The 24,916-nt window shown below is 39.3% G+C and overlaps 1 protein-coding gene across 2 annotated transcripts in view; it reads left to right on the forward strand.

The window, feature by feature from the left end:
- Positions 1–635: 635 nt before the first annotated feature.
- The window catches only part of LOC126348037 (uncharacterized), a 226,569-nt gene continuing 202,288 nt past the window's right edge, over positions 636–24,916 (forward strand). The window contains exon 1 of one of the 2 annotated variants that reach the window (XM_050002322.1): positions 636–761. The gene's annotated coding sequence lies outside the window, so the exon portion shown is untranslated. The remainder of the gene's footprint in view (positions 762–24,916) is intronic. The other variant, XM_050002321.1, reaches the window with a different exon arrangement.

The raw sequence follows: 24,916 nt of genomic DNA on the forward strand, positions 1-24,916 counted from the left end.
AAAAACATGAATGTAAAATGCAAAATTACAATTGTAATCGCAAAACAAATATAAGTGAAATAAATATCTAAATCTTTTAACTGGGTTTGTTGAAAATAATCCAACGACACACTGAGTACAGCTTATTTTCAAAAATATGGTATTTTAGGGACGGTCGTTATTACACGTGGATGTATGTAAATTGAAAGCTCCTTTAATTCATCTTCTAACAAAAGTTTTCATTTTTCAAAATTTATTAGTGATGGTGGAGTATTCCGCAAAGTTTCAGATTATTTCAAAGGTTCATTATACAGTTTTCAAGAATGTGAGTTACGTATCAACTTTTATATGAAAAACATTTTTTGATGTAACATCGGTTCTAAAGCTAGTATGCCAAATTTCCTTTTGCGGTGTGGTTAATGAGACAAACAAAAAATGTAGTGAATTGTTTTTTCCCCTCTACACATCTGTCAAGTGAAGATTGCTAGATGTAAGGTTGTCTTACTTTCTAGTTATTGTAATCAAAATGTAAAACTACTAAATGCTTATTTCCATAAACGTAACTGCGATTCCTACATGCTTTTAAAACGGAGACAGAATGATAACTTCTTACCACTATACTGAAGTGGGGGTGCCAAAGATATGCACCTTAGCAACGAGTGATTGTGTCTTGTTTATAAACACCTGTGTTATTGTTTGATAACAAATCGTTCTCAATATCCGAATGGCAGTGTGGCAGTTGTGGAGGGCGGTATGATCTCAGAAGTTTGACGTAATTGTCGGTAAGCCCTATCTCTGGTTAAAATTCTGAGTCTGGTTCACTGCATGGTAATACTCTCGGAGTGAGACCGTTAATATGTTGTTTAATAAATGTCATTCCTCATTACCGTTTCGTCCCATAGTAATATGTATTATGTATTTAAAATTGTTTTTTAGCCGTGTCCAGTTCTGCTTTCCGTCTAATTTAAGCATTTTTTCGTCTTACATTTATTTTCGTGTTTTGAATATGTAACATGTTGAACGTGCAATAGTATGGTGATGTTCACTTTAAAAATCTCAATTTCGGTAGGAAACAAGTAAATGTGAAATTGATACATTTTTATTTGCGTTTTCTTCTGCTGCGTAGTATAGAATGCAAGTACGCAGAAGTGCATTGCTTCGAGAGGACGACGATTCGAACTCCGGTCTGGCCATCCAAATTTAGGTTTTTCGGGAGTTCCTAAATTGCTCCACGCAGTTGTCGGGATGATTTCTTTGAAAATGCACGGCTGATTTCCTTCCCAATCCTTGACACAATCTGAACTTGTGCTCCTTCTATAATCACCTATGTGTCGACATACTGTTGAACCTAATTTTTCTTCCGTCCCTGTACTAGCATTAATCGAAACAATGAATTTAAACAGAGCAGCAGGTACCTGTAAAATATTAATAGGAGAGGTCAATAAGTTATGCAACTTAGTGATAATTTAAAAGTTAGAATTACGCAAAAGGTCATATAAGTAGGCTGTTCGGTATTTCTCAACAGAATGAAAGTAGTGTTTGATGGATATCCTCAATTGTTAAGTTAGGCTATTTCTGTCGTGCACTAGCAGTCAGAATGGATTTCCATATTCTGGAGTTAGGTTAGGAGTTTTCTGTGATATTTAAGCCAAATGATTTATTCAGCAATCCAGTGCCCAGTTGCTTTTGTTGTCCCATAGAAAAGTAAACTAATGCCCAGGTATTTCCAACCAGAATGAACACAGTGTATAAAGCACCAGTTTCATATGTACATTTATGTGTTAAGTTATCATGCTTTCTAACAGTGAAGGTTATGAAACTTTCTGGCAGATTACAACTGTGTGCCGGACTGAGACTCGAACTCGGGACCTTTGCCTTTTGTGGGCAAGTTCTCTACCGACTGAGCTACCCAAGCACGACTCAAGCCCCGTCCTCACAACTTTACTTCTGCCAGTATCTCATCTCCTACCTTCCAAACTTTACAGAAGCTCTCCTGCGAACCCTGCAGAACTAGCACTCCTGAAAGAAAGGATATTGCGGAGACATGGCTTAGCCACAGCCTCGGGGATGTTTCCAGAATGAGATTTTCACTCTGCTGCAGAGTGAAAATCTCATTCAGTGAGAGTTATGTTGTAGCCACACATAATGCTCATTTCATGTGCTTAATAATTTCTCTCGGTAATTAACAATTGCTTGTGTTCTGTAACATGGCTCCAAATGCTTTTATATGTTGCAAATTTCAGCAGATTAATATATACAAACTCCACTGTTCTTCCAATCAGTTGTTTGGTGATACATTCCACAGCATCACCACTTGTCATGAAAGTTATATATGAAACTAACTTGGAACATAAATCACGTAAACACATGTTATTTGCCAAGTAAAAATTAGGGATAATTCTCTGTAAACTAATCTCCAATGGACATTGACGAACTGCAATGTATGGCCCAGGATTTTCACAATTTAAAATAAGTGGACCTTTGAACTTAAGTCTTCCAAGCCCAGACCAGAACCCACTCCCCATGACCAGTGCAGATTCTAGGAGGTACATTTAATATGTATATTTTTCTGTACACTTTCCTTAGTTGAATGAACCAAGGAACACACTAACAGTATTTTTCACTCAATGAAACATGCAGTACTACAACGGCATAATACTTTAGCAAAGACAAAGTAATATTCAGTATGTAGGAATAGCATTTGCCATTGTGCAATACCCAACACACACACACGCACACACACACACACACACACACACACACACACACACACACACACACACACACACACACACACAAAGTAATTTACCTAACAAGAATTACAAAATTTTCAAATATATGTTTGGATAGTGGTGTGATAATCCCATTAAGTTAATATCCACCAATTGGTAAAAAGGAGAAAATTTTGAGAAAATCACACAGAAATGTACTGAACTGAAAGCTTGTGGATTTTAAACCATAATGTGCACCAGTGAGGTTGCAACACTGTGAAAGATAAATGTGTGGGTATAATGAAGTTGAAATATAGATTAAAAAGTGGGCCACTATAATGGCGTGGACGTATTTCCTACAAGTGATTCATTTCTGTTAGTCTGGAAATTGAATCACTTACTCATGCTACCAAATGTTGTTTGTGGTATCAGTTTCATTGACTCCCGTAGCTTCCTTATTGTTGTGCAGTTTTTTTGCCCAGAAACATGAATTGGGTTACCAGAATCATTTGCAACTTGCGTCGATTTGACACTAGTTATTTTTTCCTGCTAAGCGCTCTAGAAAGATTCTGCAGTACAGCTTTAATTATCAGTTTTTTTCCAAGTACTTTCCATCACAGTCTGTGGACTTACACTGTCTTTTGAAGCAACACAAAAGAGTTTTCAATGTCCCCTATCAAATAGGTTGAAATATTCATCTGTCTATGAGAATTGCCTCCTTTGTAACCTCTATATTACAATGTAGAGAAGCAATGTTATATCACTTGGTGTAAATTATAAATGATAGCATACAGGAAAGCCTACTGTCTTGTCACATATTATTAGTTTCTCTTGAAACTGGAGATTGTAATCTCAACAGAGGTATTATTTTTTGTCTTCATGGACTCTTTTTTTTTTCTATGCCTTATTGTGCATGTCAGTTGGAATTTTTCAATTCTTTTGATTAGGAGTGTGTTCCATTTTAAAACTTCCTGGGAATTTGTCGCACAATGGAATACTTACGTGCCATCTGCTCAGCAGTTGATATGTTTCATAGCTAAAAGGACCCCAGATTTTTAAGCTGAAATTACCAACTGGGGTAGAGCGAATATTCACATACTCTTCAATTTAGCTCCTGGGTAGCCTCGATTGTTCACTTGCATTAGTGCTCTGCTATGTGACAGACAAGGCTAAAACAGACACTTTTCCTGTGCTGAATTTCATGATAATTTAAGGCTGATGAATTCGATTGTAATGTGTCCTTCATGTGAATTAATTCATTGAATGCTTGTCAATGTGACAGATTGCATGCAGAGGTAATTCATTTTCAAGCAGAAAAAATTGTAAATGTTTCTCTCCCCCATAGCACAGAAATAAATGTCAGCTGAAGTTATTGCATCATCAGCAGTCATTCAGATTACAGATGAATGTATTAAGCTTCTATATAAGTTGCCCAAGTGCTATGAAAAGTTATAATTTCACATATCCCCAGATTCCATACTACATCTTAATGAGAATAGCATTTGAATTCAATGTGTAATGGATGGTCTGTTTCCTTTTATAGTCTTCTGGATTTAACCAGATACTTAATGATAAATCATACAATGAACACATGGATTGGCATGGTGTAGCAACTGCAGGAATCACATTTCTCATTTTCTAGAAGGAAAATGTTTTGATTTGCCACTGTAACTGATAATTCATATTTATGTTGGGCTAGCAATACCAATATTCATTCTTTGACCGTTTAACACAAGAGTATTGGACATGTCAGATACATTAGCGATATTTATATGTAAAACCTGTACAGTCATGGATTGGCTTCTGCAGAGAAGTTGGTCATAGCCTTTGCAATGGAATTATCCAAGTATTCTTCTTAGCAACTATGGAAGATCCAAGTCAGGATAGCTGGATGGAGATTCAAACCTTCATCCTCGCAAATGTGAGCCCAATGCTTTCAATCTGCACTTCTGCAGGGTTCCAAAACTGTGCCACTACACTCATTGTCATAGTTGGACAGGATAGTGTCAATAAAATCTTATGTATCTAGAGTGTGCAGTTAACTTTCCTCACTGCAGTGCTGTACATAGTGTGCATCATATTTTATGTAGAGAAGTTTTCTTCTCACTTGGGTGCCAGTGTGCAAATGATCTTTTGTTTTGTTGTGTTGTGAAAGTTTAAGGGAAATTAGTGTACTTTGCACACTTCGAGCCATGAATTTCATATGGAATAATTTTCTGGGACAATCCCAGACATTGACACAAAGTATTCATTTGACAGAAACTTGCTGTAAGAATAATATCTGTTGTTCGTCCTTGATCTTCATGTAAGTATGAGTTGAAAAGGTTTGGTATACTAACAACAGCCTCTCACTACATTTATTCTTAATACACAACATGATCGAAAAATTAAAAGAAATAAAAAATCGTTTGACCACCGCCGTAGTGACTGATGTCTGCTCTTCCAGATAAGGCATTTTTTCAAAAGTAAATCATTTCTGCTTCACAACTCTTTCTACTCCATAGCTGAATTTCTGGGTCAATAGAATGTAAGTCATTGGACTACATTTGTCAGATTTTTACTGTAGATAAAAAGAACCTTTTTATTTAAACATCAACTCATAGTTGTGATCTCAAAGAGACAATGTATGTGATTCGTAAACCAAGTAACTTGTTCCACATTGAAGTGAGCTCTTCCAAATATGATCCATAGAACATTTAAAAAAAAACTAAATTAAACTTAAACCAATCATGTCAGGTTTTGCATGTAAGCAAATTGTCAGTGGCTGTGTAGCCCTTTACAGTGGAGTCCGTAACTAAAAATTCTTTATTAACTTGCCATCTCAAATTTTGATAAAATCTCAAGCTTTTGGTGATTGCCTCTGTCATGATTGTCATGGCCTTCTTCTGACTGTTGTCAGACTTGTGAGGCTACCACTTTTAGGCACAGAGGATGGCATCTAATTGCCAGGATTATAATAATGACATCACAGAGACGGCAGATTGTCATTTCCGTCTTAGTTGGTGCCTTTTAGAACAGGTTTGAATTTACTGTGAACAGCAGTATTGGTGATCTATAGAGCTCAACACTGGGTCTGCTACAGTTCTTGCCATGTACACCAAATACAGAAAAAAAAGCAGTAATAGTTCACTTTGCAGTCGAAGCAGTCATCATAATCAGTCCCATTAGAGATGAATTAAAAGATGGAATTTTCACGAATAGTAGAGATTGATTTTCTGTGAATGATGTATTATTTATTAGAATGAAAATAATCAATTATTGATAATGTAATGTAAATGGATAGATCAAAAATCGACTCACCAAGTGGGGGTGGGGAACACACACACACACACACACACACACACACACACACACACACACACACACACACAAAAGGATTTAACTTTTACAAGCTGTCGGAGCCATTGGCTCCTTCTTGTAGCAGAAGAGTTGAAGGGGAAGGAAGAGGGGTGAAGGAAAAGGACTGGAGAGGTTTAGGGAAAGGGGTACAGTTTAGGAAAGTCACCTGGAACCCTGTGTCAAGGGAGACTTACTGGACAGGATGGGAAGGAAAGACTGATTGATGGGGACTGCACCATACGATATTTGAAAACCTGAGAGCTTAAAGATGGAAGATAGAGTAATATGCAAGACAGGGATTACTACTAAAACGTCGTGCATGAGTTGATAAGAGTGGAAAGCTAAGTGTACTGTATGTAACAGAAGTAAGAGACGGGATGCTGAAAAATAGACAAGTCAGAAAATGAAAGATGTAGAAAAGTAAAATGGAGTGAAGAAGGAGTAGTTACTGTGAACCCATGGTGAGACGAAAGGAATTAACGTAAATTAAGGCAAGGTGGGTGGCGAGAACCAAGGACACAGTGTAGTGCTAGTTTCTAGCTGTGGAATTCTGAGAAACTGGTGGCCAGAGGGAGAATCCAGATGATGTGTGTGGTAAAACATGCACCGAGATCATGTTTTACAGTATGCTCTGCAGCAGGATATTGCGTGTTGCCTTTATACACCTTCTACCTATGCCCATTCACCCTAACTGGCAAAACATATACTATCAATGGGAAAGCCACATGTGAAATGACATGTCATATACCAGTTTTTATGTAAGCACTGTTTCGCCTTTTCCATCAGCAGAACTACCACCCAGTTATCAGTCAGGATGGATGGGCATAGGCAGAGGGTGTATAGACGACACACACAATATCCTTTTGCAGAGCACAATGAACAACATGACAATCATGATCTCAGTTCCTGACAGCATGTGCACCATCTGGATTCTTCCCCCAGACACCAGTTTCTCAGAACTCCACAGGTGGGAACTAACACTACAACATGTCCTTGGTTCTTGCCACCCACATGGCCGTAATTTATGTTAATCTCTCTAATCTCAGCATTTCTTCACAGTAACTACTCCTTTCTTCACTTCATTTTACTTTTCTACATCTTTCATTTTCCGACTTGTCTATTTTTTGCTGTTCCATCTACTACTCTGTTACATACAATGCACTTAGCTTTTCACTTTTATCAACTCATGCATGATGTTTTAGTAGTAATCTCTGTCTTGCATTTTACCCTGTCTTCCACCTTTAAGCTCTCAAGTTTTCAAATCTCATATGGTGCAGTCCCCAACAGTCAGTCTTTCCTTCTCATCCCATCTGGTAAGTCTCCCCTGACCCAGTGTTCTGGGTGACTTTTCTGAACTGAACTGTATCCCCTTTCCTAAACCTCTCCAGACCTTTTTGTTCACCCCTCTTCCTTCCCCTTCAACTCTTCTGCCGGAAGAAGGAGAAGAATCCACCAGCTTCAAAAGTTTGTAAAAGTTAAATCCTTTTGTGTGTGTGTTCCCCTACTGCTGCTTGGTGAATAGATTTTTTTATTTGTCCATTTACATTGTATTACTTACACTTCAGTTAATTCTGTGTAAGGTAAAATAGAATAACACTGTTAACATTAGAACATGACAGACAGAGAATATATAAAATTTAATATTCAAAATACATGGCAGTGCAGTATGTGAAGTGTGTAAATTTGAAATTCCATACAGACAGCTCGCCTCAATTACATAAACGAGCACCATCTGCTCCTCTCTCTCTCTCTCTCTCTCTCTCTCTCTCTCTCTCTCTCTCTCCATCACCCATTTATCATTACTGTTAGATGTAGGCCTCCTCCCACTTCATCCATACATTATCGTTTTCAGCTTTTTGCATCGAAGTTTGCTCTGCTTTTTTCATATCCCAAGGATTTCAGAGCAGAAGCTACTTAGCTTATCTGTTATCATTGTGTCTTGTTATAATTTGCTGGGCCCTTCTCTATTTTAGTTATGTAATGGTTACTATCATATACCCAATTCCTGTTGTCTCTCATATCCATTTCTTTGTTTTTTCTGACCCCTGTAATGCACAACATGTATCTTTTCATCGTTCGTTGGGCTGCTTTCAATTACTGAACTTAACATTTAACATTTGAAAAATGAAGAAAACTGCAGGACAGTTGCCTAATCCACAATATTTTATTGGGTACATGACCCAGTTCAGAACAATCACAGTTCCATCATCCGGTGCAAACGGCAAAATTAAAAATATTAAATACAATCACTTAATCATTTGAGGTCATCCTCACCCCATTGTTGTCATGGAACCAAAGGTTCCATGTCAGAAGAGTAAAAGGGGCAAAAATTTATAGTTTTCCTGTTTGTGTTCCTGCTTGTGCAGCATAGGGGAACAGGTTTTATTAAATATTTGTCACTTTCACCCCTTTGACATGGAACTTTCTTTCCTTGACGACACTGCGTTGAGAATGACCTCAAATGATTGATTTTATTTAATATTTTTACTGTTGCAGTTTACACTAGATGATGAAACTGTAACTGCTCCCCGAAACCAGAAATGCACCCAATAAAAGATTGTGGACTGAGCAACTTTTTTTTCAAAATGGACTTATACAGTTGTGGCTGCCCCATAAAAACAACTCTTTTGACATTAAACACTCATGTTTCACTTTCACGAGTTATTACTAATAGTATTCACTGGTTGTAGACTCTCCAACTAAGGCATATTGGTAATTTACTTCTGAATAATGTGCACATTTTCCTAGCTCAATTACAAGCCATTTTCCCCGTCCGATTTATTTATTTAAGAGTCCACCCACTAGTTGTTTTCAGTTGTTCTAAATTTACAAATTTGTCAACTGTTTCTCCATCCCAGCATCGATTTTTATTATCGTGATATCAGAATACTGATTGTAATTTATTTTGGTTGTACTGCAGTTAGTCTTCAGATCTCACTTTAATGATCTGAATACATCTTCTAAGGCTACAGATAATAGTTTGGTGAAATGGAATCCCATTGCCTAACATATTCCTCAGTTCTGAGCCTTTTACTCTATTGATGTAATTGCTCGTGGTCTCGGGGTGCGTTCTCGCGTCCTGAGCTTGGGGTCCCGGGTTCAATTCCTGGCGGGGTCAGGGATTTTCACCTGCCTCGAGATGACTGGGTGTTTGTAGTGTCCTCATCATTTCATCATCATTTATGAAAGTGGCGAGTCTGGACTGAGCAAAGGTTGGGAATTTGTACAGGTGTTGATAACCGCGCAGTTGATTGCTCCTCAAACCAAAACATCACCACCATCACATGTTGATGTAATTGAATGGAATGGAATAGATCTTTTTTATATGCATTTTTCATCAGAACTATATAGGATGTTGATTCGATTTCTTGATTCTCAATAGCCGACACAACAGACTGTGTGACAGTATCAAACACTTTCTCGTAGTATGTAAATCACATAAAAAGCAGTAGCTGATAACCTTTGATTATTTCTATTATCTTTCTAACAACCTGTGGAGGGTCCATTGTGCTATACCACCTTACTGAGCCAGCTAGTTCTTTCTACTGATTAAAGTCTAAAGTTTTTTCTAGATAGATGGTAAAGATTTTTATAAAAAAATCATTTATACTGCTGACAAAAGACTAATAGACCTGTAGTTTCCAACTTCTTCCCAGCTCTCTTTCTTGTTAAATGAAACAAGTACAGAATTGTTCCAACTATCTGGTAACACACATTTGCAAACATGTGGGTAATGGTGTAAATGTTTGATTCAACCCCCCATCCCACACCCTCCAAAGCTTTTATCCCACCACTCTCAGGGGTTTGTCTTCCTTCTGTATGCTGAATTGCTTTTCCTATTTCTTCCAGTAGTACTCCTAGAATGGATGCACAGTCTATTTTCTGAGTGTTCATTTCCTCTGTTTGACTCCATAGAATATTGAAATCTTCAAAGACCCATAATTTGGTCTTTCAGTTCATTTGGCAGAGCCATCTGACTTATTTTCTGATGTGTTATAATGTTTGCCCAGTATAAGTATCTGCTTTGTTCTCTTTACAGTTCAGTTTTTGATTGTCTCCCTTGTAACCTTCTCATTATAATTTCTGACAAATTCTCGAAAACATTTCTGATTAGTTTAGTTGATGCTCTCTTCATTTACTTTTAATTCAATACCCGTCTTCATAGAATACAATGTGTTCTTCAAAATTTTGTTTTACTACTTCCCCTTTGCTCTGACAAGATCTCTCACTGCCTCCAGCATAATATTTGTTGGTGTCATGTGTCATACGTAAGTGTTAATTCATTCTCCATACTCTTAATATTATTTGTTACTTTAAGTGGTCTTCTTCCTCTTCTCTGATAAAGTTTTTTGAATAAGTGAAGATAAATTTGTGCATAATGAACTTACTTTTTCTAACTAAGTGTCCAGTTTTATTTTGCATAGTACTAGACATCTTAAAGCGATTTAAGATTGACATAACATGCAAAATGTGTGTGTTGTTTGACAGCGTATAACCCTTCTCATTTTTAATTCTATTTGGTCCTTTCCATGTCCATTTTATGCCTGGGTTTATCTGACAGAAAGTTTAAGATGTGCATTCAATTCTTTATTGTGAATTCCACTAAGATGTTTCCTGTTTTGTTTCTGATACGCAATCTGTTCACTATTGAAGAGACGTTTTCCATCTTAATCTCTACATTTGCATTAAAATTGTCCATTACTATCCTATAGTGTGAATTCATGTTGTTTTACATTTCTTGTTACATCTCACAAAGATCAACCTCTTGTGGTATGAACTTGTAGTAATTCCAACAAATATGATTTATTTAGTTTTACCTGTAAAATAGTGTACACCTCTGAAATTATCATGCAAAGTGTACACCAGGGTTAGATTGACCCTCAAAATAGTGCCGGAGAAATTGTCGTAAAATATAATGTTTTATAATGAAATTGGACTCTCATGTACTAAACTCATTTTCTTTCACTCCTGTCATGTAATATTTGTATTAATGAATCCAAAATTCAAAACTAAGTAAAAACTGTCTTGTGGAAACTTTTCAATGAAGAAACCTGAAAGTGTTCTGGATCGAAACACTTTATTTGCAGTTTAATTAGCTGAAGATGCTAGTCATTTAATGAGATGCGCATATTACATGAATACTTTGAAATGTTCTCAGTTATTCATAAATCTGTTCGTTTATTGTATCCACACTCTTGGAATATGGGCTACAAGTTATCAGCAGCTGTCAGACTTGGAACTATTAGCGACAGCTGTGTAACAACAATCACCATTCTTGCCATGGACAATTGTATTTTCTTCATCGCTGTCTGATGTTTCTGTAGACAGATCAGCTTTACCATTATCCACAACTGCTGTAGGAGTATCAACTTCAGAATCACTTTCATCACAAAAATCATGTATGTCACTTTCACAATTTAATTCTTCAAACACTGCTTCCCATAAGGCATCCTCCATTTGTATATTGTCACTCCTATGTGGCATTTTCACATAAATGTACTTCGCAATCAACTACAGAACTGTTACACAATGTGTACTCCAGGGTCACAGTGACCTTCAAAAAATGTTTCTGTAAAATTGATTAAACAGTAATCTCTCACAACTTCAAACATCTGTCCTCTACTGGATGTCACCCAGTGCTGAATTTACATTGGTGACAGTAGGTTGTGTATTTGCAGTAATGCATGCACAGTGGCAAACAAAAAGCCCAAGGGTCAGAGTGACCCTGGTGTACAGGTCTAGGGTTAGTAGCTGTTTCACCATTCTTACTGATTTTGGCACAGAAAGCATCAGTAAATTAGCTTACTTTGACAGTTTCCATTCATTAATGTCACCTAGTATAATATTGTGAGGTAATTTTACACAAAGTAATCACATAGAAGCATGCTGTTAGATTATCATCTGGCAAATAGTATCAAATCTCATGTAGACAGGTGTTTAAAAAGCTAGGTATTCAAAGAGCAACAATACAGTACTTTTATTCACTTACATTAGGCTGCTCCAGCCTGGCCCTGTAGTGCATGTTCCAGTGGTAGTTTGGAACTGGGTGTGCAGCTGTAACTTGTCGTCCCCAAACCCCCACCGACTCTACAAAAACGTCAAATGATTTTTGGGGAGAAGCAAGTAAACAAAGTATAATGGTAAAAAATTCGTAAACAGTTTTTAGAAGTGGAAACAAATTACTAAAACACCTTTTTTATTATAAATAACACAGTTTTTTTTATTTTTAAGGAAGCTATACAGATAGTCAAAGATATTAGTAATTGGTGACTTTAACATGTAGCTTTGAATCTCCTCCTTGTAATTTTTCCTGCTGCAGATTTTGAAACTGAGTCATAGAAATTGATACCTTTAGCTATACTAGTTTTGATTAACAAACTAGCATCATACCTGGCTCATAATGGACATAAGATAATTGTTAATGAATTAGAGTTTTGGAAAACTTGTCTCACGTGATGCTACCAAAACAGACAGATTTAAGGAAAATCTTGATTCTAAAATGAAGTTTGGAAAGATCTGGAAAATTCATGTTAAACTACAAACTGCGAGAATCTTAAACATGTTTAGCAAAGAGACTCTTCATTTGGAACTTTGGCAGCTTGCTGACGTCTTCTTAGGTATGGAACTACTACAAAGATACCACCTTCAGAAATCTCATCATAATTGACAACTAAAATTTTTACAGTCATGGGAAGTTTTTTTCAAAGTTTTAATCAGATTGCTTGGCTTTAAAACAGCAGAAAGTTCCATGATTTTGCAGTGTGTACCATTTTCTTGTAGCAACTTGTTGATGCACTTTAACATTCACCTTATCAGTTTCTAATGCAGAAACCAGCATCTCTGAGATAATTGACATGGGTGTCTCAAGCACTGGGTTAAAATAATTTTGAGCTGTAAAATCCACAAAGGCATGTAAATGGGTCAGGTGCAGTCCATACACTTTCTAGTTGCCAGCCTGCCACCAGAAATGTTAGGAATGAAGTGATGGAAAAGAATATGTGTTTACAACTCATTGTACAGAACCCACCAAATTTTGTCCTTGCCACCGAGCCGGTAGCCATTGCGAACTCCACCCACCTAGCTAAACCACTGGCAGGGGAACTGCTGTGATCCCTCAGTTTGCATGCGGGCAGAAACAGCTAGTATAGGCTGCCACCCAGGTCCCCCAATTACACACATTCTGCGCATTGCCTTTGCTAACCACTTGGCCAATGCTATATGCATGGTCTCGGGTAGTGCAGAACTGTCGCACAGGCTCTGGCCCGTCTGCCTGACTGCCTGCATATCAGTCTTTTGCCTATGTGTGCCCGTGGGTGCTTGTTTGCGTGCTGGCAGCATATATAACATTTATTGATATGTCCAGGATAGAATAGTAACAATATTATTATATTATAGTGGAAATGTTGAGTTGTGGACAGGAACAACAAAAAGACTGCTTACCAAATAAGCTATCAGCCAAAAAGCCTTCCTCTGATGAAAGTGTTTCTCTCTCTCTCTCTCTCTCACTCTCTCTCTCTCTCTCTCTCTCTCTCACACACACACACACACACACACACACACACACACACACACGGGCATGCATGCATGCACACTATCTCATGCCACTGAGGCCGCATGGTGAGCAAGTGTGCATGATGGGAAAAGCAATCTGGGTGGTGGGAGTAAGGAGGAGGCTGAAAAGGGGAGGGATATCAGGGAAAGGGTGCTCCTTGTGGGATTATACTGGAATGAGGTAGTGAGAGGGTAGAACAGCCAGGTGCAGTCAGGAGGATAGACTGAGGGAAAGGGGGGGGGGGGGTTGGTAGTGGAGTGTAAAAGAAGAGAAAACGAAAGACTGTGGCTGTATTGGTTGAATTGAAGGCTGTGTAGTGCTGGAGTGGAAACAGGGAAGGGGATAGGTGTGTGAAGGACAATGACTAACAAAGGTTGAGGCCAGGAGGGCTGCGGGAATGAAGAATATATTGCAGAGAGAGCTCCTACCTGCTCAAGTCAGAAAAGCTGATGTTGGTAGGAAGGATCCAGATGGCACATGTGTTGCAGCAGTCATTGAAATGAAAAACATTGTGTTGGGTGATGTGCTCAGCTGCTGGGTGGTCCAACTGTTCCTCTTGGTCATAGTTTGTCAGTGGCCATTCATGCAGAAAGACAGCTTGTTGGTTGTCATGCTCACATGGAACACAGCACAGTGGTTGCAGTTTAGCTCGTAGATCACATGACTGGTTTCATAGGTGGCCCTGCTTTTGATAGGATAGGTGATACTTGTGACCAGACTGGATTAGTTGATAGTGAGGGGACGTATGAAACTGATCTTGCATGCAGGTCTATTACAAGGATATGAGACATGAGGCAAGGTGCTGGGAGCAAGGAATGTGCGGGGACGGATGAGGATATTGTGTAGGTTCGGCGGGTGGCGGAATACCAGTGTGGGAGGGGTGGGAAGGATAGTGGGTAGGACATTCCTCATTTCAGGCCACAATGAGAGGTAGTCGAAACACTTAACGGAGAATGTCATTCAGATCCTTCTGTCCTGGATTCGTCCTACCTGCACCAACTTTTCTAAATTGCTCTGGTGGATTCTCTCCTCGCAATGTATCCTACGTTTCTATAACCCTCTTGGCCTCAACCTCCATTTTTGTTCTCTACCCACATATCCTCTTTTCTGTTGCCGTTCCAGCACTACACAGCCCTCTATTCCACCAACGCACCCACATTCTTTTTCCTTCTTTCCTTTCCCACTCTCCTCCCTTACCCCCCTCCCTCAGCCCCCACCCCCTCCTGTCCCCACCCCATCCTGCCATCTGTCCAACCTCCTGACTGTATCTAGCTGCCCTACCCTCTCTCCACCTCTGTATGCTCCCACAAGCAGCACTTTATCACCCCTCACCCCTACCTTGCTATCCCTCCCCCTCCCAGCCCCAGCCTCTTCCCTATCCCCCCCCACCCAGATTGCTTCTCCAGTCATGCACAGTTACTTGCAGTCTGACCTCACCAGCCAGAGACTGTGTGTGTGTGTGTGTGGGCGCTATATATTGTCATTTGTTCATATGTATTAACTACAGTTTGAAAATAATAGTAGTGACAGTAAAGTTAGTGCTAGAATTGCAAAAGATTTCCCTTATTCAGAAATGACAACGCTCGCTCCTGATTTTTATCCAGAATTTCCTGTCACTTCGTGCTTTCCGTGTCCAAGTTGGTGCCTCCCATATTTCGCGCCCCCCCCCCCCCCCCCCACACACACATCCAGGAGAATGGGATCCCACAGGGCTATGTATTGAGTGTATATCTATTTTTTTTTTTTTTTTTTGGTGGCCATTAATGGTCTAGCAGCAGTCCTCCATGAGGGCCTCTTGCAGGGACTCTGTGGTTCTCTGCCAGCTCCGCATTGGCCGCGCTTGGGCAACCCACAGCTACCTCCTGCGCCGTGAAGACCCGCCTCAATGTCAATGCGGCGCCCGGTTGACAGTGGCCCATATTCTGATGCACTGTCCCACTTTGACTGCCCTGCGACAAAATCTTTGGTTACCGCACTAATTTTATCTGACAATGCCTCATTTGCTGATTTAGTTTTACATTTTATTCATGTGGGTGGGTTTTATAATTTGATCTAAATCTTAGCACATGTCCTTTGTCCCTCTGTGTCCTCCACCTTAGTGATTTTAGGGTGGAGGTTTTAATGTGTTCCAGGTGGCTGGCTTCTCCTTTTTATTCTCAAGGTCAGCCAGTATGGTAATCTGTTTTGTCATTTTAATCTCTTCTACCTGTTTCTTGCGTTTCTGTGGTTTTCTTCTCCCCTTTTGTCCATTTAAGTGTTTGTTGTCCTTCTGTTGTTCTTGTGGTTGTTCCTTTCCCTCCATATTGTGTTGTCAGTCTCACTTGTTTTATTCCTACCCTTGTGGCATTGTTTTATTCAGAACAAGAGACTGATGACCTAGCAGTTTGGTCCCTTTCCCCCTTGTTTTAAACCAACCAACTGCCTCTTTGAAAATCTGAAGGTAGCAATGATAAACTACAGGGAACAAAATCAAACTGTAGTTATAATACAGGCCTATTCAAAAAGAAGGAACAGATTTCAAACTTTTATTGTTTCCAAACTACAAAAGATAGAAACACAGTTCTAACGTTCCTGGAAAGAGAAATTCAAATTTTTATGAGTTCAGTGTTAGCACCATGTATGACACGACAAAATTCAAAATGGTGGCTTATTTCCTGCCATACACGGAGCAGCTGTTCTCTAGTTATTGAATTCACAGCTTCAACAACATGATGTTGCAGACTTTCAAGAGTGCCAGGCGTAGGGTGATAAAAATGCAGACATTTACGTAACCCCACATATAAGTCACAAGATGAGGTCTGGAGATCTGGGAGGCCACCGGCAAAGAAAATCATCTTCTGTTCCTCCTCTTCCAATCCAACATCCCAGACCTCACACCTTGTGACTTTTCTCTGTGTTGTTACTCAGTTATAGATTAAGCACAATAAAGCAAAATAAGGAGTAATTTGGAAAGTAAATTAAAGTTCAGGGATAAGAATTTAGTAACTTTGAAGTTTGCCAATGATTTTGTAATTCTCTCAAAGATTGCAGAGGACTTGGAAGAGCAGTTGAGTGGATGGGTAGTGGATATTATAAGATGAACATCAACAAATCTAAAACAAGGGTAATGAAATCCACTTAAATCACACATTTTATTCCCCCCCATGCCTAACGCTCTTGAAATTTTGCAACATCACATTTTTGAAGCTGCAAATTCGACAATGAGAGACCAGCTGCTTCATGTGTGGCAGGAAATGAGCTTTCGCTTTGATATTTGTCATGTAACACATGGTGGTCACATTGAATGTGTAATAATTTCAGCTTTTCTCTTTCCAGGAACATTGCAATTGTGTTTCTGTCTTTTGTAGATTGGAAGCAATAAAAGTTTGAAATCTGACCCTTCTTTTTGAATAGCCATGTAGTTGATCATTGTGGAAGGGAAATGGTAGCTGAGAAGGTAGTGAAAGACGGTTGTCTATTCCCAATGATGCTCATTTGTAGATTAAGCTCTCTGTAAAGCAAAATAAGTAGTAATTTCGAAAAAAATTAAAATTCAGGGATAAAAATGTAACTTTGACTTTTGACAGTGATTTCTGTAACTCATTCAGACATGGCAGAGGAGTTGGAAGAGCAGTTGAGTGAATAGGTAGTGGGTATTATAAGCGTAACATCAACAAATCCAAAGTAAGGGTAATGAAATACACTGTAATTAAATCAGGTTATGCTGAGGGGATTAGATTAGGAAATAAGGACTAAAAATTATTGATGGGTTTTGCTATTCAGGCAGCAAAATAACTGATGATGGCCAAAGTAGAGTGGATATAAATTCAGACTGGAAATAGCAGTAAAATCACTTCTTTAAAAGAGAAGTTTGTTTGCTTTGAATTCAAATATTAACAAGTATATTCTGAAGGTATTTGTTTGGAACATAGTGTTGCACGAAAATGAAACTTGGTTGATAAACAGTTTTACAAAAGAGAATAGAAGCTTTTGAAATGTGGTGTTATAGAAGAATGCTAAAGTATAGATAAATATACCGGGTGATCAAAAAGTCAGTATAAATTTGAATACTTAGTAAACCACAGAATAATGTAGATAGAGAGGTAAAAATTGACACACATGCTTGGAATGACATAGGGTTTTATTAGAGAGACTCCGTACATGCTTTACAGTGCTGTTCATAGCATTATTCCTCGACTAAAGCTATTGTTGAGGAATTATGGTGGACATATTGAGCACTTCCTGTAAAGAACATCATCTGTGCTTTGTCTTACATTGTCATGCTAATTATTGCTAGTCTGATCAGATGAAGTGCCATCTGTTGGACACTTTTTGAACTTTTGTATTTTTTTGGTTCTAAAAAAACCCCACGTCATTACATGCATGTGTGTCAATTTGTACCTCTCTATCAACATTATTCCATGATTTATTAATTTTTCCAATTTATTCTGACTTTTTGATCACCCGGTACATTATACAATGAGAGGATACTGAACTGAATTGGAAAAAGAATTATTGCACAACCTGATTAAAAGAAGAGATTAGATGATAGGATGCATACTGAAACATCAAAGAATTGTATTTGGTAATGGAGGGAAATGTGGAGAATAGAAGTTATTGGCTTGAATACTGTCAGCATGTTAAAACAGATGTAGGTTGCAGCAGTTACACAAGGATGAAGATACACTATGTGATCAAAAGTATCCAGACACCCCCAAAAACGTACATTTTTCATATTATGTGCATTGTGCTGCTACCTACTGCCAGGTACTCCATATCAGTGACCTCAGTAATCATTAGACATTGTGAGAGAGCAGAATGGGCCACTCTGCGGAACTCATAGACTTTGAACGTGGTCAGGTGACTGGGTGTCACTTGTGTCATACATCTGTATGCGAGATTTCCAGATTCCTAAACATCCCTAGGTGTATTGTTTCCGATGTGAAGTGGAAATGTGAAGGGACACGTACAGCACAAAAGCATACTGGCCGACCTCATCTTTTGACTGACAGAGACCACCGACAGTTGAAGAGGGTCGTAATATGTAATAGGCAGATGTCTATCCAGCCCATCACACTGGAATTCCAAACTGCATCAGGATCCAAGTACTATGACAGTTAGGCAGGAGGTGAGAAAACTTGGATTTCATGGTTGAGCAGCTGCTCATAAGCCATAACTTACATCTGTAAATGTTAAGCAGCACCTCTCTTGGTGTAAGGAGCATTAACATTGGACGATTGAATAGTGGAAAAATGTTGTGTGGGGTGAGGAATCACAGTACACAATGTGGTGATCCCATGGCATGGTGTGGGTATGACGAATGCCAGGTGAACATCATCTGCCAGAGTGTGTAGTGCCAAAAGTAAAATTCAGAGACAGTGGTGTTATGGTGTGGTCGTGTTTTTCATGAAGGGGGCTTGCACCTCTTGTTGTTTTGTGTGGCACTATCACAGCACAACCCTACATTGATGTTTTAGGCACTGTTGTGCTTCCTACTGTTGAAGAGCAGTTCAGGGATGCCGATCGAGCTGTTCATAATGTGCGACCTATGGCAGAGTGGTTACACGACAATAACATTCCTGTAATGGACTGGCCTGCACAGAGTCCATTTTGGAATTGTGACTTTGTGCCGGGTCTCACCGGCCGACATCGATACCTCACCTCAGTGCAGCACTCCGTGAAGAATGCACTGCCATACTGCAAGGTACCTTCCAGCACCTAGTTGAACATTTTCCTGCAAGAGTGAAAGTTGTCATCAAGGCTAAGGGTGGGCCAACATCATATTGAATTCCAGCATTACCGATGGAGGGAACTATGAACTTGTAAGTCATTTCCAGCCAGGTGTTCGGATACTTTTGATCACATAGTGTGCTTGCAGAGGGTTGAACAACCTGGAGAGCTGCATCATCCTTCTCTTCCATTAAAGACCACAGCAGGGACTGAAAGTATCTGCTCTCATCAGGAGCAGATTTTCCAGTATCTTTCTCTAGACATGATTTGATAATGAGATTATTGAGCTTTGAAAGGAAAGCATAGTCTTTCAGTAAATGAAAGAATGAGAAGCAGTTGTGAAGCAGGAAATGTTGTTCCCTGGAAGAATGCCTTTCTTGCCATAGTGGATGACTGAATCAGTTTCCCATCTAGCAGTGAATAGCAGTGTGTGGTGATTTAAGCAGATTATGTTGATGTGTGTTTTTGATGTTAGTTATATTAGTTACTAATTTCTGTATTCCGTTACCACATTTAGTAGAAATTAAACACTCCCAAGTCTGTCTGGGCACTTTGTTGCCATTTATTTGAAAGGTGCACTGTAGATCTGATATAATTCTGCCAAACACCCTGTAGTTGCATTTTGTGGCATTGTTGGGCAGACGGAATGGGAACTTGCCTGGTAGTAGTCTGCCTGGCTAGAAATTTTTAAATTTTATTCATGTAAATAATACATTTGGAGATACTTTTTTATTTTTTTCCATTTTTGTTATTGATTTACTTGCAGCTTTTATTAATGTTTTATTAATTTTCTGTGGCATACCTGACTCTGTGTATCTTTTAATTATTTATTTTGGTTTGTTATTAACTATGCATCAAGTGTCAAAGCATTTCTTCAAAATGCATTATAGTAGTTTTGCTAGTTCAGTTGTATAAAAAGGTTGTGTGTAAACTCTATGTTTTCCAACAGAAGTAAGTCACTAGAAAGATAAGACTATTCCCAAATACCTTTCCTCTCTGTCTGAAAATCTGTGATAAGAGGAGGCAGTTAATGAAGAGACAGCAGATGAACTTTCAGCCTTACAAGTGCCAAACAGGGTATTCATATCAGCGCACACTCCGCAGCAGAGTGAAAATCTCATTCAGGGTATTCAATGATATACTGAGCCTCAAACTGCTTGTGCTAGTATGGACTGGTGATGAGAGAGGCACCACTGGAAAGCAACTTGGGGTGAGGGAGATAAGTTGCTAATTGAAATATAAAACAAAACATGAAAGTATTTCAATGCAGTGTCATTTTTTTCACTTGGGTAACACAAATTTTCAGACATAACTCTTCTGCACAGAAGTGCACTTGTGGTGCATTGGGACCTAACTGTTTTTATTTTTACAATTTTTCAACAGCCAAAGTGCCAGACAAACTTTCGAATATAAGCCTTTTATGAGAAACTCTTTGAAACGAAATTTGAAACACGCAGCAGTGAATCTCAGGGGCAGTTAACAAAATCTGTCATAAATGAGATAAAGATACAGAAAAAGGAAAAGATGAAACAAAAGGTGATGACAGTGAGAAGATGTGCAACACATTCATGGGTAGAAATGTTTATTTAATGTTTTTGTTGCATGATAAATCATTCACAGTCATTCAAATAGAAAAAAGAAATGTGCTGCACTTAAAAATCTTAGTTTTACACACAGATGATACTATTCATCTTGAAACACATAGTTTAGACCAACAATACTGTTTTACACTATTCTATAATGCAGTTTGTTTAGGAATGGAGAACTACTGAGAGAAGAGTACAATACAGACTGTCTTACTCCAGCTGTGAGGTTTGGCAGCAGTTCTGTAATAGTTTTTTATGTAATGAAATCATAGTTTTTGCTTCCTATGATCACACCGAAAGGAAAGTACATTGGTAACATCTATGAAATCATTTTAAGTGTTATGTTTCATTTGTTCCTGTAGATAGGGGCTTATATCTTAAAAGATGCTTCTCTCCCATGGGCAAAGCTGGTATTTTACAAGACTGACTTCACGAACATGGGTGGGTAACATATCTTGTCTTCACAACAAGCATGCTTGAATATTATCAAGGCATTATGGCATGTATTATAAAACCAATTAGGGGATTAATGTTCTCTCACAAGCATTTTTCAAAGAATTGGACATTTTCTTTTTTCTTTTTTTGTGAAGAGTGACATAAAGTCCTATAAATCACCAGTCACTTTTTGCGTACGTCAATCCTATGGAGAATTCGAGCTGTTTTAGATGCCATAGTTGACACTATTCCATATTATGTTATTTTATTAAACAATAATATGACAAGTTCTGTTGTTATTTGGGCTGTTATGAAGAACCTCATTTTTATGTAAATAATGAAGGCTATATGATGTCTGTCTAGAGTAGCTATTCTGATTTAGTGCTTGTGAAGATAAGAAAATAGGTAACTAAATTTGTTACAGAGTTTCACATAGGGTATGTTGTTAAAATAACAACAAATGCCTATCATCAAAAACAACATCTAAATACAGCCATTACAAAGCTCTAGATGTATAATTTATTCAAGCCCACTTGAAAGAAAATGGTATAGGTAAAAGAAAGATTGGAGTGATGCTCCATTATTGATAAAAATAAGGGGAGGCAGAGCTGAACAAATTCGCTAAAATTCTCCTATTTGAGTTGAGCATACATGATTTGAAAACTACTAATTTATAACATTCCAGTTATAGACATAATCACTGATCAGTATTTCAAATATGAAGAAGGCTGTACTTCACAGGAGGAGACATAAAAGCATACTCTGCAGAATATAAAATCCAGATTGAATCTCTTAGTCTGCAGAGTAATGTGTACCACTATAGAACTTACTGATAATCTAACCTTTTTTCAAAATCAAGGATCAAACCTGAACCTCACCTTTCTCTGGCAATACTCTTACCAACTGAGCTATACAGCTACAACTTCAGATCAGATTTCAGTTTACATTGTATTCCGTAATGAAGCTGTCTCATTAGTCATGCCAAAATAGTTTAGTTGATTAGTGCATTCTCTTTGGAACAGGATTTGATCTTCTGTCGGGCATGCAGTTTTAATCTGCAAAAAGTTTGAAAATATAAAATAATTGTAGTATTCAACCTAAAGCTTACAATTTAGGAATTGTTAATTTATGGTACTTATGATTTTAAGACACCTTTAAATGTGTAGGGACGGGCCTAAAATGGAAAATACAGAAAAGTAAATTAAAAACGATTATCTACAGAAAATACCAAAACAAGTCAAACAGTGGGAAAATCCAGGAATTAACGTATAATATAATGAAAAGGAAAGTTATTACTCACCATATAGCAGAGATGCTGAGTCACAGATGGCCACAACAAAAAGACTATCGCAAATAAAGTATCGGGCAGCAAGACCTTCGTCAAAAATGGATCTCACACACACACACACACACACACACACACACACACACACACACACACACACACACACACGCGCGCGCATATATATATAAAAACAAAGATTCCAAGACTTACCAAGCGGGAAAGCGCCGGCAGACAGGCACAATGAACAAAACACACGAACACACACACAGAATTACTAGCTTTCGCAACCGATGGTTGCTTCTTCAGGAAGGAGAGGGAAAGACGAAAGGATGTGGCTTTTAAGGGAGAGGGTAAGGAGTCATTCCAATCCCGGGAGCGGAAAGATTTCCCTTAGGGGAAAAAAAGGACAGGTGTACACTCGCACTCACACACACACACACACACACACACACACACACACACACACACACACACAAGCAGACATATTTAAAGGCAAAGAGTTTGGGCAGAGATGTCAGTCAAGGTGGAAGTGCAGAGGCAAAGATGATGTTGAATGACAGGTGAGGTATGAGTGGCGCCAACTTGAAATTATCGGAGATTGAGGCCTGGTGGATAACGAGAAGAGAGGATATATTGAAGGGCAAGTTCCCATCTCCGGAGTTTGGATAGGTTGGTGTTGGTGGGAAGTATTCAGATCACTCGGACGGTGTAACACTGTGCCAAGATGTGCTGGCCATGCACCAAGGCATGTTTAGCCACAGGGTGATCCTCATTACCATCAAACACTGTCTGCCTGTGTCCATTCATGTGAATGGACAGTTTGTTGCTGGTCATTCCCACATAGAAAGCGTCACAGTGTAGGCAGGTCAGTTGGTAAATCATGTGGGTGCTTTCACATGTGGCTCTGCCTTTGATCGTGTACACCTTCCGGGTTACAGGACTGGAGTAGGTGGTGGTGGGTGTGGGCATGGGACAGGTTTTACACAGGGGGCGGTTACAAGGGTAGGAGCCAGAGGGTAGGGAAGGTGGTTTGGGGATTTCATAGGGATGAACCAAGAGGTCATGAAGGTTAGGTGGACGGCAGAAAGACACTCTTGGTGGAGTGGGGAGGATTTCATGAAGGATGGATCTCATTTCGGGGCAGGATTTTAGGAAGTCGTATCCCTGCTGGAGAGCCACATTCAGAGTCTGATCCAGTCACGGGAAGTATCCTGTCACAAGTGGGGCACTTTTGGGTTCTTCTGTGAGAGGTTCTGGATTTCAGGGGATGAGGAAGTGGCTCTGGTTATTTGCTTCTGTACCAGGTCGGGAGGGTAGTTGCGGGATGCGAAAGCTGTTTTCAGGTTGTTGGTGTAATGGTTCAGGGATTCAGGACTGGAGCAGATTCGTTTGCCACGAAGGTCTAGGCTGTAGGGAAGGGACCGTTTGATATGGAATGGGTGGCAGCGGTCATAATGGAGGTACTGTTGCTTGTTGGTGAGTTTTATGTGGATGGATGTGTGAAGCTGGCCATTGGACAGATGGAGGTCAACATCAAGGAAAGTGGCATGGAATTTGGAGTAGGACCAGGTGAATCTGATGGAACCAAAGGAGTTGAGGTTGGAGAGGAAATTCTGGAGTTGTTCTTCACTGTGAGTCCAGATCATGAAGATGTCATCAAAAATCTGTACCAAACTTTGGGTTGTTAGGTTGGTAGGCCTGTGTAACCAAGAAGGCTTCCTCTAAGCGACCCATAAATAGGTTGGCATACGAGGGGGCCATCCTGGTACCCATGGCTGTTCCCTTTAATTGTTGGTATGTCTGTCCTTCAAAAGTGAAGAAGTTGTGGGTCAGGATGAAGCTGGCTAAGGTGATGAGGAAAGAAGTTTTAGGTAGGGTGGCAGGTGATCGGCGTGAAAGGAAGTTCTCCATTGCAGCGAGGCCCTGCATGTGCGGGATATTTGTGTATAGGGAAGTGGCATCAATGGTTACAAGGATGGTTTCCGGGGGTATGGGGGGGGGGGGGGGAGGGGGGGGAGTCGTTCCAGTCCCGGGAGCGGGGGAACTTGCCTCTGGGGGGGGGGGCAGGTATACGCTCGCACACAAACACATGTTCATCCGCACATACACAGACACAAGCCTCTCAAAATTTGGTGTACAAATATGTCTGCTTGTGTCTGTGTATGTGCGGATGGATATGTGTGTGAGTGCGCGCTCGAGTGTATACCTGTCCTTTTTTCCCCTTAAGGTAAGTCTTTCCTCTCCCGGGATTGGAAGGACTCCTTACCCTCTCCCTTAGAACCCACATCCTTTCGTCTTTCCCTCTCCTTCCCTCTTTCCT

The sequence above is a fragment of the Schistocerca gregaria genome, chromosome 1 (genome assembly GCF_023897955.1).
Source record: "Schistocerca gregaria isolate iqSchGreg1 chromosome 1, iqSchGreg1.2, whole genome shotgun sequence".
In the NCBI taxonomy this organism is placed as follows: Eukaryota; Metazoa; Arthropoda; class Insecta; order Orthoptera; family Acrididae; genus Schistocerca; species Schistocerca gregaria.